This window comes from Lycorma delicatula, chromosome 11 (assembly GCF_047948215.1).
Source record: "Lycorma delicatula isolate Av1 chromosome 11, ASM4794821v1, whole genome shotgun sequence".
Classification (NCBI taxonomy): domain Eukaryota; kingdom Metazoa; phylum Arthropoda; class Insecta; order Hemiptera; family Fulgoridae; genus Lycorma; species Lycorma delicatula.
The window spans coordinates 50,168,650-50,182,424 of NC_134465.1; the positions used below are offsets into that span (position 1 = coordinate 50,168,650).

Here is a 13,775-nt window from a genome sequence, read left to right on the forward strand (position 1 = left end):
TTGCATAGTACCAGGTTACTGCAAAGAGTTTAATATTATCATATATGTTTTTCTGTAAGAAGAGTTTTTTTAATAATTTTAACCTTTACTTTCAATTTTGATTTTTTTGGTTCAATGTATTTAATTTTACTATTCGGGGAGGGGATTTTTGCACAACCCATCGGAATTAGGTAAGTTTTATATAGTTTCTTTATTAGATTATTTTAACTCTTATATTTTATCAACTTCGTCTGTGGTATTAGTTTTGAGTTTTATTTTGCCTTCTTGGCTTGTTTTAATAAATTTTTATTATATGATTAATATTACGTTTACACCTTATATACGTTATTATTTTGGAGTTATTTTACCCTTTTATTAATAAAATTCCGGGCGATGATAACGCCCAGGCGTTTTTCGCCCAGAAACAACAAAAAAGAAAAAATCCTTTTTTTTATTTTTTTTCTAATTTAAATATATTGATTTATTAATTATAATTAACTTCTCATTGTAAAAAAAAATTACGATGAATAGTAATTCAATAATAACAAAATAATAAAAAGTAATTTGAAAAAATATCAGACGTTATTAATGAAATAAAATTATTAAAATGTGTATGTAATTTAACAGGCATACACGGAAGTCATATGGTCTCCACATAAGATTTTTTAATAATATATGTATGCCGTTACTCTTAAATTTATTGCTATTCACAACGTATAACATATTTCTCAAAGATTAAACTCTGTTTTCAGACGAGCAAGGACTAAAGAGACGTTGCTCTTTTACTCTAAAAATTGCTCTTGTGTAAATCCACGTTGTCTACGAACATAAATTCTAGTAGCCCAAACTTTTAGAAGTTTTTCTTGAACTTCTAAAAGTTCATTATGAGAATCGAATCTGAAAAAAAAAATTGAAAACCATGACCAAACATTGACCAAAGGAGCATAAAAAATTTACACAAATAATTATAACAACTAGCATCCCAGCCGCGGCTTCGCCCGTTCTACGAGGTGCGACAATGAAGTAATGAGACTGATGTGAAAAAAAAAAGTTGCTTACCGTTTTAGTCATGTTTAGTGTTGTCTCCTTCAAAGTAGTTCCCCTCTGATTGCACACACTTATTCCAGCGCTTCTGCCACTGATGGTAACATTTCTGGAACTCATCTTCTGTAATATCATCCAAGATCATCGTCACAGGTTTTTGGACATCTTGTGTTGTTTGAAAATGGTGTCCCTTGACCGCCATTTTGACTCTTGGAAATAAAAAAAAGTCGCACGGAGAGATATCTGGTGAATAAGGTGGCTGTGGTAGTACTGAAATTTGTTTTTAGGTTAAAAATTGCTGTACTGACAGAGCAGTATGGGATGGCGCATTATAGTGATGCAAAATTCAATTATCAGCAATGTTGGCACGGACACGAAGAACTCGTTTACGAAGTCTTTCTAAAATTTCTTTGTAGAAATATTGGTTAACTGTTTGTCCAGGAGGCACCCGCTCTTTATGAACAATTCCCTTGGAATCGAAGAAGCACACAAGCGTGCATTTCACTTTTGACTTTGACATGCGAGCTTTTTTTGGTCTGGGTGAACCGTTTGAGCACCATTCCGAACTTTGGCGTTTTGTCTCTGGATCGAATTGAAAAAACTAACCTTCATCACCAGTGATAACATGGCTCAACAAATCTGGATTGATTTCCGTTTGCTCTAACAGATCGGCTGCCACATTTTTCCGTGTTTCTCGCTGTTGTTGTGTGAGATTTTTGGGGACCATTTTTGCACAAATCTTTCTCGTACCAAGATCTTCAGTTAATATTAGACGAACCGTTTCTCGATCGATGTTGAGTTCTTCTGCGATCATTTTCACGGATAATCTTCGATCAGATCGTACGATTTCACGCACCCTGGTCAAGTTGACATCTGTCCGTGAGGTTGATGGTCGTCCATTGCGGTCTTCACCTTTAACATTCGTTCTGCCTTCACTAAAAATGTTATGCCATCGTAAAACTTGAGCTCTTGTCATAACCTTCTCTCCAAAAGCCTTCTGAAGCTTATCGTAAGTTGTCGTCGCGTTTTCACCCGATTTAACGAAAAAAGAAATGACATACCGTTGCGAAATATTTTGCGGTTTCATTTCTGTGACGAGAGACACAAACACGTGTTCACTTATTACAGCACAACTCACGACTGAGCAGTTGCATCAATGTGCCGCTTGGACTAGAAGTAGCTTATAGACCAAGGTCAAAGATGGTGTGCCTACGCAAGCTGCAGGGTTGCTACATCTTGCAAAGAAAAATCAGTCTCATTACTTTATTGTCGCACCTCGTATATTCTTATAGAACTTCAAAAAATGGAAAAAGTATTTTTGTAATTATGTATGGGATGTTGCTCTCAGAGTTATAGCTGTTCACACTTATCGGATAAAATAAATTGTTTAGTTAAAATTTGTGTTCGTAAGATAAAATTTTTAAAATCAGAATACTGATTTTATTGACTTTGCTTTGCGATGGGAACCAACAGAAAAGTAATCAAACTGCGGGAGTTTCATCATTCTAATTTTTGGCATTGCATTACTATTGTGTTAATCGTGTTACCTATTTTGAATATATTTCATATCCAGATTGATAATCATCATTTGCCTTTTTCCACGGAAATCTTTAGTAAAAGAAGAAAAATTTATTTGAAACGAAACGAGACCAACTTGCCGACCTCCGTGGCGCAAGTGTTAGCGTCTCGGCCTTTCATCCGGAGGTCCCGGGTTCGAAACCTGATCACGCATGGCATTTTCACATATCATCATTCATCTCATCCTCTGAAGCAATATCTAACAACGGTGGTCCTGAAGGTTAAACAAAACAAAAAAGATTGATAATCATAAGCTGATTTGAGACTTCATATTATTAGATATTTCTCGATGGAGTAACTCGATTTTAAGCCGTTAAATTAAAATTAATAAAAATTTTTAAAATCTGTTCAGCAGTTCTGTATTTTTTAAAGAATAAACAGATATATCACTGTTAACATATTATCGTGGTATATTTGGGCAAACAGTTATTAAATTTGGTTTAAAATAGAATTAATTTCACGCTAGAACATTTATCCAGCCGTTTTGATTATATACGAGGTGTGGCTAATAAATAACGAGACTAATGCTGCTACACAAGAACTACGCATGCGCCAAATTCGTACAACTGTTAGCTGTGTAGCGTGAAGTCTTCTCTTTCGATTATTCCACCTTCAGTTTCTCTAGACGTATTAGTCTGGTCGTGGCCTTTGTTTGGATAACATTTGTTTTTTGTTTTGCCGAAAAAATGATAAATGTTTTATTAGAGTAAAGAATTATCGTGAAATTTCATATGAAACTTTGAAAAACCCCATTCTGAAACTTATCTTTTATTAAAAAAAGTATGTGGCAATGAATTTTTATCACGTATGCGAGTTTTTGAGTGACTTAAGCATTTCCACGTTGGTCGAGAATACGTTAAAGTTGATATTCACCCGGGTCGCCCTTCCACGTTAAAAAAGGATAAAAATATTGAAAAAATTGGTAATCTGATCCGATCTGACCGTCGGTTAACTATTATTGTCTTTATTCAAGATCCAACTCCGTGAAAAAATAAGAAAAAACGATCCGAATTGTAGAAGAACGAGTCATGAGTTCTTCATCAGGACAACGCACTGGCTCACACTGCATTGTCTGTCAAGACGTTTCTAGCCAAGTATAACATCCCAGTGTTAGAATATCCGCCTTATTTGCCTGACCTGGCACTATGTAACTTTTATCTGTTTCCCAAGGTCAAATCTGCATTAAAAGAACAAGATTTCAGACAGTTTAAGCAGTAAAAGGAAGAGCGGCACGCGTCATGAAACAGCTCACAGAAGAAGACTTCCAACACTGTTTCGAACAATGGAAAATTCGTATATTGAAGGGGATAATAACTAAATACGTATAAATTTAAAATAAAATATTTTACATCATTAGGCTCGTTATTTAATAGCCACACCTCGTATACAGCAATCTAAAAAATCTGTAACAATTAAAATATATTTTCTTTAAAAAACTGACCGGGGTTTAATAAACTCAATTTTTTTAATATCATGATTATACCAAACGAACGATAAATATTAGATTTATTTTATATATATATATATATATATATATATATATATAAATAATAATAAAAAAAATATCAGATATAAAATTCACAAACGGAAATGATACTGTCAGTAAGGTAGAGCACGTGGTATAACGTTACGGTACATAAACACACGGCACACGTTTAAAGCGTGCCATGATAATATCCCTTAATAAGCAGGGCAGTCCCTTAAAACCATAAAACAACACAACTATTTCCTTCATACTGTACAGTACTGATAGAAATATATACAGCTGGCTTTAGCCAGTAAACATCGAATACTTATGCACACCTGGTGTATATATATGTATATAATACAACAGATGTACTCAGCTTTTATCACAGCTGTCTCTATATATTTTATTGACTGTTTACCATAGCAACTTACAATAACAACAATTCATAATAAATCAGTTCATCCAGAAACCAACTCGTTAAAAATATAATGAATTCTATCACATAAGAATTTAGTTAAAATATATATTGGTATTCTGAAAAAAATAAAAATAAATACATTAGTAGTTGTGTGCGCTTTGATTTAGTTTGGGAATTTAATAAACATTCTATAACAAAATTTAATTAATAAATTTTAAATTAAAATAAGTACCTAAAATAATATTCTATATTTTTTTTTTCACAGCGCTAAAAATATTCTTAATGAATTAGCCAAATCGTAAAATATTAACACACAGTGTGTAAGTTGCAACTTTGAATCACCGTATTCAAAGTTGAAACTGAAAAAAATAGGTGAAGCATTGAATTTATTGGCATCCCCAGTAGAAGTAGAAATAAAAATAAAAAGATTTAAAAAATTGTTTGATGCTGGCGATCGTGTATATTTTATTTACACCCACATGTAATTTTACTACCGTATAAAGAGACAACGCCGCTTTTTAGGCAGATTTCATAAGGAAGTAATGGGTACCATGATTCGACTTCCGGAAAATTTCGACGTATCCTAGCGTATCAGATCCCCCGGACCCCAAAACCACCATCAGTTCAAAAGTTTATACGTTCATATATATATTTCACTTTCTTATGGACACAATAACTGCCGTAATTTTGCACCAATCACTTTCAAATTAATACATAAAATATAAAGACCCAAAATCTCGGTCTAGTTCGTTAATGGACAAAATCGGACAATGAGGGTAGAAATGAGGGATTTTTCGAATAAAAACAAAATATCGCTATAAATTTCTTATTAAGTAAAATATCGGATTCGTTTGAAGTTCCTACTATTCTTTGTATAAGGGCCTAAAACTTATCTAAGTAAAGCTTTTTAATATCACCAACCATTGACCCAGGAGGTAGACAAAATGGGATTTCGAAGACACAAAAATCATACCTCCCTTAATAGGCACAGTATGGAATCGGTTTAAAGTGGTTGATAATTCTCTAAACATTACCTAAAACTTTTGTCTGTAACAATTTTTGATATGACCAACCCTTACGGCAAGGGATGATCAAAATATTACTGGAATTGTAAGAAGATGTCGTATGCTAAACATGTGAAACATTTTTCACATGTAACCATTGTGTTATTGAGTAAATTTTAAGTTTTTCTTAACTTTAAGGTAGATATCTTTTTTATCCCCTATTTAGCACCGATAAAATCTACCTCCACTCTTTGGCGTACCGAAAGGGATTGCTTCCTTTCTTCTCGATTTTCGCAAAAAACTATGAAATTTTAACTGTAGTTTTCTTATGACTTCCGGATATTTACCCCAGTTCAGAACTCACCGATCTTACTTATACATGAAAAATACAAAAATCAGATGTGAACACCACATTACTTCCTTCTACTCTTATTAAATTACATAAATATATTTTTTGCTGCACTTCATTTAAATTTATTTCATTTGAAAATAAGATAAGATACTGCAATTTTTTAATAAAGTGGACAGTTACACATTTTTTTTTTAACCTCCAGGACCACTGGTTATGTATTGGTTCAGAGAATGAGATGAATGATAAATGTAGCGTGTGAAAATACCATGCCTGACCGAGATTCAAACACGGGACCTCCGGATGAAAGGCCAAGACGCTACCACTCGCGCCACCCAGACCGACTATGGTGCACCACATGTATCACATTTTTTTGTGGTGTCCATATCAGCTTTTTATATTAGTTTATATATTAATTTCGTAATTTTTGGTAAAGGTTTTTATACTTTTATACGGATTTGAATATTAAATTAAATCGTGGATACCGGTGTTTTTTAGTCGTTGGGTTTCAATTAACCACACATCTCAGGAATGGTCGGCCTGAGACTGTACAAGACTACACTTCATTTACATTCATACATATCATCCTCACCCATCCTCTGAAGTAGTACCTTACGGTGTTTCCGGAGGCTAAACAGGAAAAGAAACAAATAATTTTTATTGGTGGAATTTTAGTATAACATTATTTATCTTTTAGAGCGAAATCTATTGCTATCACTGGAATACAAATCGTTTCCAGACGTTGGTTTTAAAAGTGTTTTTTCATTTTTCAAAATAAATGGTTATATGCCTACAAAGTTCGTAGAAACTTTCTGCAACAATTATATATACATATATATAACAATTAGGTTATGTAACAATACTATGCGTATGGTAAAATATTATAATGTTAAAAAATAAATCATTTATCAGGTATAATGATGAAAAAAATATTTGTTAAAAATAAATCTTATTTACTATTGGCTTTCCTGATGTAAATAGTGACATCACGAAATGTTTTCTAACTGGGTCGTCAAACAGTAGCAGACGATCAAGAGGGTGTGCACTGTGTCACATTCTGGGACTAGACTTAACCTCTCATTGTAAAAACGGTTGCCTAATAAACAATGTATAATCGCCAGCTGTGTCACTGAGAATGAGTCATTTTTGTTATGACTAGACTGTCCCTCCATGAGTTCATTTTGTTTACAGGAGTTTAAAAAAAGAATAAATATCATTAATTTATTAACTCTTAATTTTGCGCTAACTATAAAATGGCGAAATGTAGAAATATATATATATTTTTTTAATTTATTTTATTTTTATTTAAAGTATTTGGAAGTTGATAAAAAATTCCAAAACGAAAATGTATCTTAATAATAATTAAGAGTAAGAATCTGAAGATACGAAATGAGGTTTCTATTAGGAAAATGAGATAAGGTTCTGCGGAATGAATACAATAAAAATCAGAATATTGTATTTTTTTGAGGTGGGGAATAAATTAAAAAAAAAAAAGTTCTAAAAATATTCAAATGTAGGTTAAGCTGAACAAATTTGGAAAGTTTTCTCTAATTATAATATCTACCTCCAATTAAAGTTAAAACAAAAATGTAAACATTTTCAAAGACCTTTTCTGTGTTCCTTGGTTTATAATTTTGGAAATTTTTGATAGCCCGGTACATGATGTACAAAATCCTTTTAAAACATTGAAATCAAATGGGAATAGAGGAAAAAATAAAAATCATATATTTAAGACGTAGGGGTTGAATAAAATTTCTTTTTTGAATTATTTATATATGCAATGTAGAGTGACGTACGCAAAAGTAAAGTTTATTTTAGAAGAAAATAGAAATTGGTTTATTTGCGATATCACCACACTCCCTTAACGATTTTTGAAAAAATAAATATTATCAGTGCCTCATATATAGAAATATTTAAGCCAAATTTGGAAAAAATAGTGTTGGTCAATCCTGAGATGTAAGACCAAAAGTACTGCAAAACAGATACGTATATAAATACTTGTTTTTTTTTTTTTTTTTTTATCTATATAAACTAGTTGGACCCTAAAACGTAAAGATTTGCTAAAAGACTGATACTCCATTTTTGTCACACCATACGGAACCCCCTTTATCGCCTTTATTATAGCTATATTGTTCGGGAAAGTAATATATATATTATTTTTTCAAAAAATATTAAAAACCACCAGCTATAAATTACCACCAGATTGGTGGTGGAAAACCACAAGATTATAAATAATTAATCAAAATATATATAAAACTTTTTACTATGCACAAAATATTGAATTTTTACGAAAAATCAAGTTTTAGAAAATTTTAAAACTGTAAAATTTTCCGTACACGATCTCAATAGAATAGTTTTTTGATTTTAATTCATGGAGTTCCAAATTAAAATAAGGAGTATTTTCTAATTTTAATTTAAGGGAACCACACTCTTACCTCCCAAAAAATTTATTCAGTAATTTAGAAAAACATTAATGAATGAAATTTTACTTTGTTATGTGTGATAAGATTTTTGTTTTAAGTTGTACTGCTCTTATAATAATTACGTTACTTGGATAAATTAATATCTCAAGTCATCTTCAAAATTTGAATAAATATATTAACAAACAAAAAAAAAATCCCTTTCGGCACGCCGGAAGGTGGAGGTAAATTTCTCCGGTGCTACGTAAGGGATAAAAAAGATTTCCACCTTAAAGTTAAGAAAAACTTCAAATTTACTCAATACGACAACGGTTGCATGTGAAAAAACGGTTGCATACGACAAGCCTCATCTTCTTACAAATCCAACAAGAATTTTGGTTATCCCTTGCCGTAAGGGTTAGTCATATCAAAAGTTGTTTCAGATAATGTTTAGAAAACCAACGACCATTATAAACCGATTATATACTGTGCCTATTAAGGAAGGTATGATTTTTTTGTCTTCGAAACTCCATTTTTGCTACCCCCTGATTAAGTGGTTGGTGATATCTAAAAACGTAACTTATATAAGTTTTAGGCCCTTACCTAAAAAAAAAAAAATTGTAGGAGCTTTCACTTAATAAGAAAGTTATAACAATATTTTGTTTTTTTTAAAAAGCCACCTCATTTCCATTCCCATGGTCCGATTTTGGCCGTTAACGAACTCGACCGAGATTTTGGACGAGTCATTTTTAAGAAACAATTTGAAAGTGACTGGCGGAAAATTACGGCAGCTATCATATCCACAAGAAAAAGAAATATATCTATATATATATATATATATATATATATATATAAACTTTTGAGCTGACGGTGGTTTTGGGGTCTGGAGGTTATGAAACGCGAAGATATGCCGAAATTTTCCGGAAGTCGAATCATGGTACCTACTACAATAGCTATCTTTCTTATGAACTCTACCTAAAATCATGCAAATCGGCTTTTACTTCTAATGATTTTTATATTTTAAATAAATATCAATAAAAACAAACATAAATAAATACATTCTGATTTATGTAATATCGTTTTAAAATTGAACAATTAATAGACGTAATTTGAGTAATTTTTAACAATTTTAGTAGAAAAATTTGTTTTCAGCGGTAAACAAATAATATTTATATAAAATGCTTTATATAAAAACAACATGCAACAACAGATTTACGTTATATAAAAAATTAATACTTTTTTTAAACCGGTTATTAAGTACATAATATTATGTTACACTGGCCATCCCTTGTGGCTAAAAACCACAATGTGACTTGTAATTGTGGAAAACTAGACCGGACGCATGGAGTTTGAACTTAATAAAATTTAAATCGAATCATAATAACTATAATTATTTTTATTATTTAAAAGTTAAGGAAGCTTGTAAGGATATGTCCTTTCATTCAATTCTCCTGAAAATGCGGTCCATTTGCATAAATACGTTACCATTAATGCATTAAGTTTTAGTATAAATATAAGAAACTTTAATATTTAATTCTTCTTTAAATGATTTTTAACTGAAATTTTAAATTAGTTGGAAAATAAATAACCGCAAAATTTCTATTCAAAAATCAATGCATCCGGTGTTGGATTAATTCCACATCTTGGTATTTTACTTTCCCGTTTAAATAACACTCTAGCAGAGCTACAGCTCTAGAAGTAAAAGTATTGTATTCGGACTAATTTAGTCATATGCGATTTTCACCGGATCTTTACGTTTTGACATCAAAGGAACCCAAAAAACCGGATGGAAATTTTTCGAATTTGAATGTTCGTAAGTACGTTTATGTGTTCGGTGATGGCCTTATATTTCCGGAACTACTGAACCGATTTTTACCAAACTTGGTCAGATTACTTTTATATATGGGATATTAATGCCATTATATTTTCAAAGTAAAAGGTTTGAGGTTGTAGAACAAGATCATCCTCAGTATATCGAGATTTTGCCTAATTAAGGTCATATTTTTATTAAGCGGATTTGTTAACGATAAAAAAAATAACAATATTTGCAAAAAACGTTTTTTCAAAATCGCACTCCCACCCCAAAAATGCTGTTGTAGTCTTCTATTATGTTGTGACATCACAGGTGAGCGGTAAAATTAAATAAATTAATAATATTTAAAGTGTAAAAAAAGTAACTCGTTCTGGCCGGGTCTCGAACTCAGCCGGTTGACTCGGTATCTGGTGCGTTAAGTCTAGCGGCTACATCAATCTGTCGATTGTACAAATGAAATTTGTTCTATGCAAGTTATGAATTACATTAGTTTAATTAGTCCCGAACGTCGCCGCTAGTACCGCCACACTCGCGCGATTTAAATACACTATTCGCGCGATCTTTAGTTGTTATCATTGAATTGAATAAAATAAAAAAAAAATATGTGAATAAAATTATAATTATTTTAAAATAAGTTGTGTGCGTATATATGTGTAAGCCGTTTATCAGAAACAACCCACAATTTACGGTTAAATTGTGGTTAAAGACGCATTTTGGGAAAATTCTGCTACTGTTTTCAGCTTTTTTTCATTATAATTATTATTTTTCTTTTCCGGCAAATATAGCTAGCATAGTTAAATTAAAGGGGAAAGTAAGGTGATCGTGTAAAAATGTTGTATCGGTTTTTTCCCTGTTTAGGCTCCAGGAATTACCGTCAAGTATTACGTCAGAGGATGATATGTATGAATGTGAATGAAGTGTAATCTTGTACAGTCTCAGGTTGACCATTTCTGAGATGTGTGGTTAATTGAAACGCAACCATCAAAGAACACCGGTATCCACGATCTAGTATTCAAATCCGTGTAAAAGTAACTGGCTTTACTAGGATTTGAATGTTGGAACTCTCGACTTCGAAATCAGCTGATTTGTGAAGTCGCGTTTACCACTAGTACAACCCGGTAGTGAGTAGTTCATCTAGACCAAAAAACACTTGTGTAATACACTACTTTTCATCTTATATCTCAGGATTAACCCAACCGATTTTCTTCAAATTTGGTTCAAATATATATATGGGGCATTGATCGTATTAATTTTTTGTTCAAAGTCTTTTAGGTGGTGTGTTGGGGATATCGTGAAAAAACCAATTCGTTCGATTTTCTTCTGAGAAATTATAAAGATAACTTTATTTAAGCGATTTTGATTTTATGCAGTCCATGTATACGAGTAAATAAAACAAAAAAAGTTTTTCAAAAAATTAACCCTCACCTCTTCAAATTGAAAAATAACCTTCTAGTTCTTTTACTGTATATCCGTTCGGTTTAAATATTTTTCAAATATTTGATGAAAGTTTATACTTTCATCATATATATATATATATATAGAGCTAGCAAGAAATTTCTACATTTAAAAAAATTATAAACCCCGGATATAAAATTCTGAAAGATTTTTTGGAAATTTTTTTCTTATTTTAGTTTTTATTGAAAGAGATCTTAGATATAAAAACTTTATTCAAGCAAATTTTTTAAGCTTAACATATATATGTATAATTTAAAAAATTGTATCTTAAAATTTATTTCTCATCTCTTTTCTTTTTCCTGTTCAATCACGTTGAAAAGATAACCTCAAACACGTTGGAAATTATCCATTTCGTTCGTAAATACTGATACACGGAAGAATTTTTATTAGGTATAGAAAAATAATAGGATTTTCTGTTTATTCTTCGTCTGATTTACTTCAATAAAAAATTTATTTTTAATTTTTTTTTTATTTACTTTTTACTGGTTATATTTACATTACTTTTCTCAAAATTAAATTCTCTAAAAATTTTGTTACTAAATATTTCGCATTTTTAATCATTTTACAAAGCTATTGTTCTACAAACCTAAAAAAAACTTGTTTTTCTACACTGAATTTTGTGTTTTACGTCGGATATCTTAAAATCGACTAAAGTTGCAATTCTAGAACCTATTTTACCCTATTTCCCAGCTCAAATTACATAAGAAACCAACAATTTTACTCCTTAATTTGGATTCAAAACATTACAGTAGAGTTTTTTTTTTATAAGAAGTACTGTATGGCTAACGAAATCTTTCGTTAGCCGTATCTCAAAAACAAAGCGTTTCCAACCTATGTTTATATGAACTATTTTTTCATTATTTTCACCAGAAGAATATGTCCTGAAATTTCTCGTGTTTCTTCGTGGGATACTTTTATCGATACTACTTGATCGGCGTAGCCGGGAAAAAGCATGCAACAATAATTTGTCTTACCTTTTTTCTTTTAATTTATAAATTATTTCGTGTTTTACAAATTTACATCGGGTATCTTGAAAATAGCCCATTTAAAGTGATTTACACATGTTCTGTATAAGTTTAAATAAAAGCAAAAAGCAAAACTATGTAAATTTCATTTTAATGATTTTCCTTTAATGTACGTGTATAACTTTCTATCTTATGTCATTATGGATTTGTTATAAAATTTTATCGATATTGGATATTTTATGCTTGACTTTAATATGATTTTTTAAATAATAATTCATAAATTTAATATTTCCATTTATTATATTGCGTATTGTACCAAGAATGGTCTGCTAGAACTTTCCAGTTTAATTGGAAACGGACAGGTAATATTCTTACATAGATTTACAGTATTTTATAACGTATTAAAAAACCTAATACACGGTTTAATACATTATGCTATAAAATAATGATTGTTATTTATTTACTTCTAGATTTATAAATCTTATTTAGTATTCTTTTAAAGGTAAAACAGGTGATCTCTTCAACCTATCAATCTTACGTTTTCCGAATTTATCTCTTTTTTACATTTGCACTCAAATCTGCTACACGCACGCACGCACGCACGCACACACACACACACACACACACACACACACACACACACACACACACACACACACACACACACACACACACACACACACACACACACACACACACACACATACACATACACATACACATACACATACACATACACATACACATACACATACATATATACATACACACACACATACACAATATATATATATATATATATATATATATATATATACAGAGAGAGAGAGAGAGAGAGAGACACACAAAGTTTTCTGATTGACAAGCTCATAAATACACCGCTCAATTCGCTTAACCTAGGGAGGTGAATTTACGAAGGTATATTATAAGAGGACCCCGTTGAATTTCCCAAAACAGAGCCTCAGGGGCACCCCGTTTGTTAGCAGTTGATGATAATGATTGGTTTAGCTATGGATGAGGCGCTCTCATCACCTCACCACTCTAGCCTAACTTGCAGTTCCCTCGGGAAACCATTATTATTAAACAGGAACATTTTTAATTTATTTAATATTATTTTATTTTATTTAACGTAAATTTTAGTCTATATTTTTTTTGTAATATTATTCATTCGATTGATTCGAATCATTCAGTTCAAACCCAGCTAACACAGTGATAGAGTCTCACAGTTCATTAATTCAATTCATTAAAATTTGTGCTTCAACCAATAAATTTTCACTGCTACATATACATATGTTTCATCTTA

At 31.2% G+C, this 13,775-nt stretch overlaps 1 protein-coding gene and 1 pseudogene across 1 annotated transcript in view; one reads left to right on the forward strand and one right to left on the reverse strand.

Moving 5' to 3' along the window:
• Positions 1-13,775, forward strand: part of insc (spindle orientation adaptor protein inscuteable) — a 253,116-nt gene that overhangs the window by 54,138 nt on the left and 185,203 nt on the right. The window lies entirely within an intron of this gene.
• On the reverse strand, positions 2,559-2,681 carry LOC142332646 (U5 spliceosomal RNA; annotated as a pseudogene).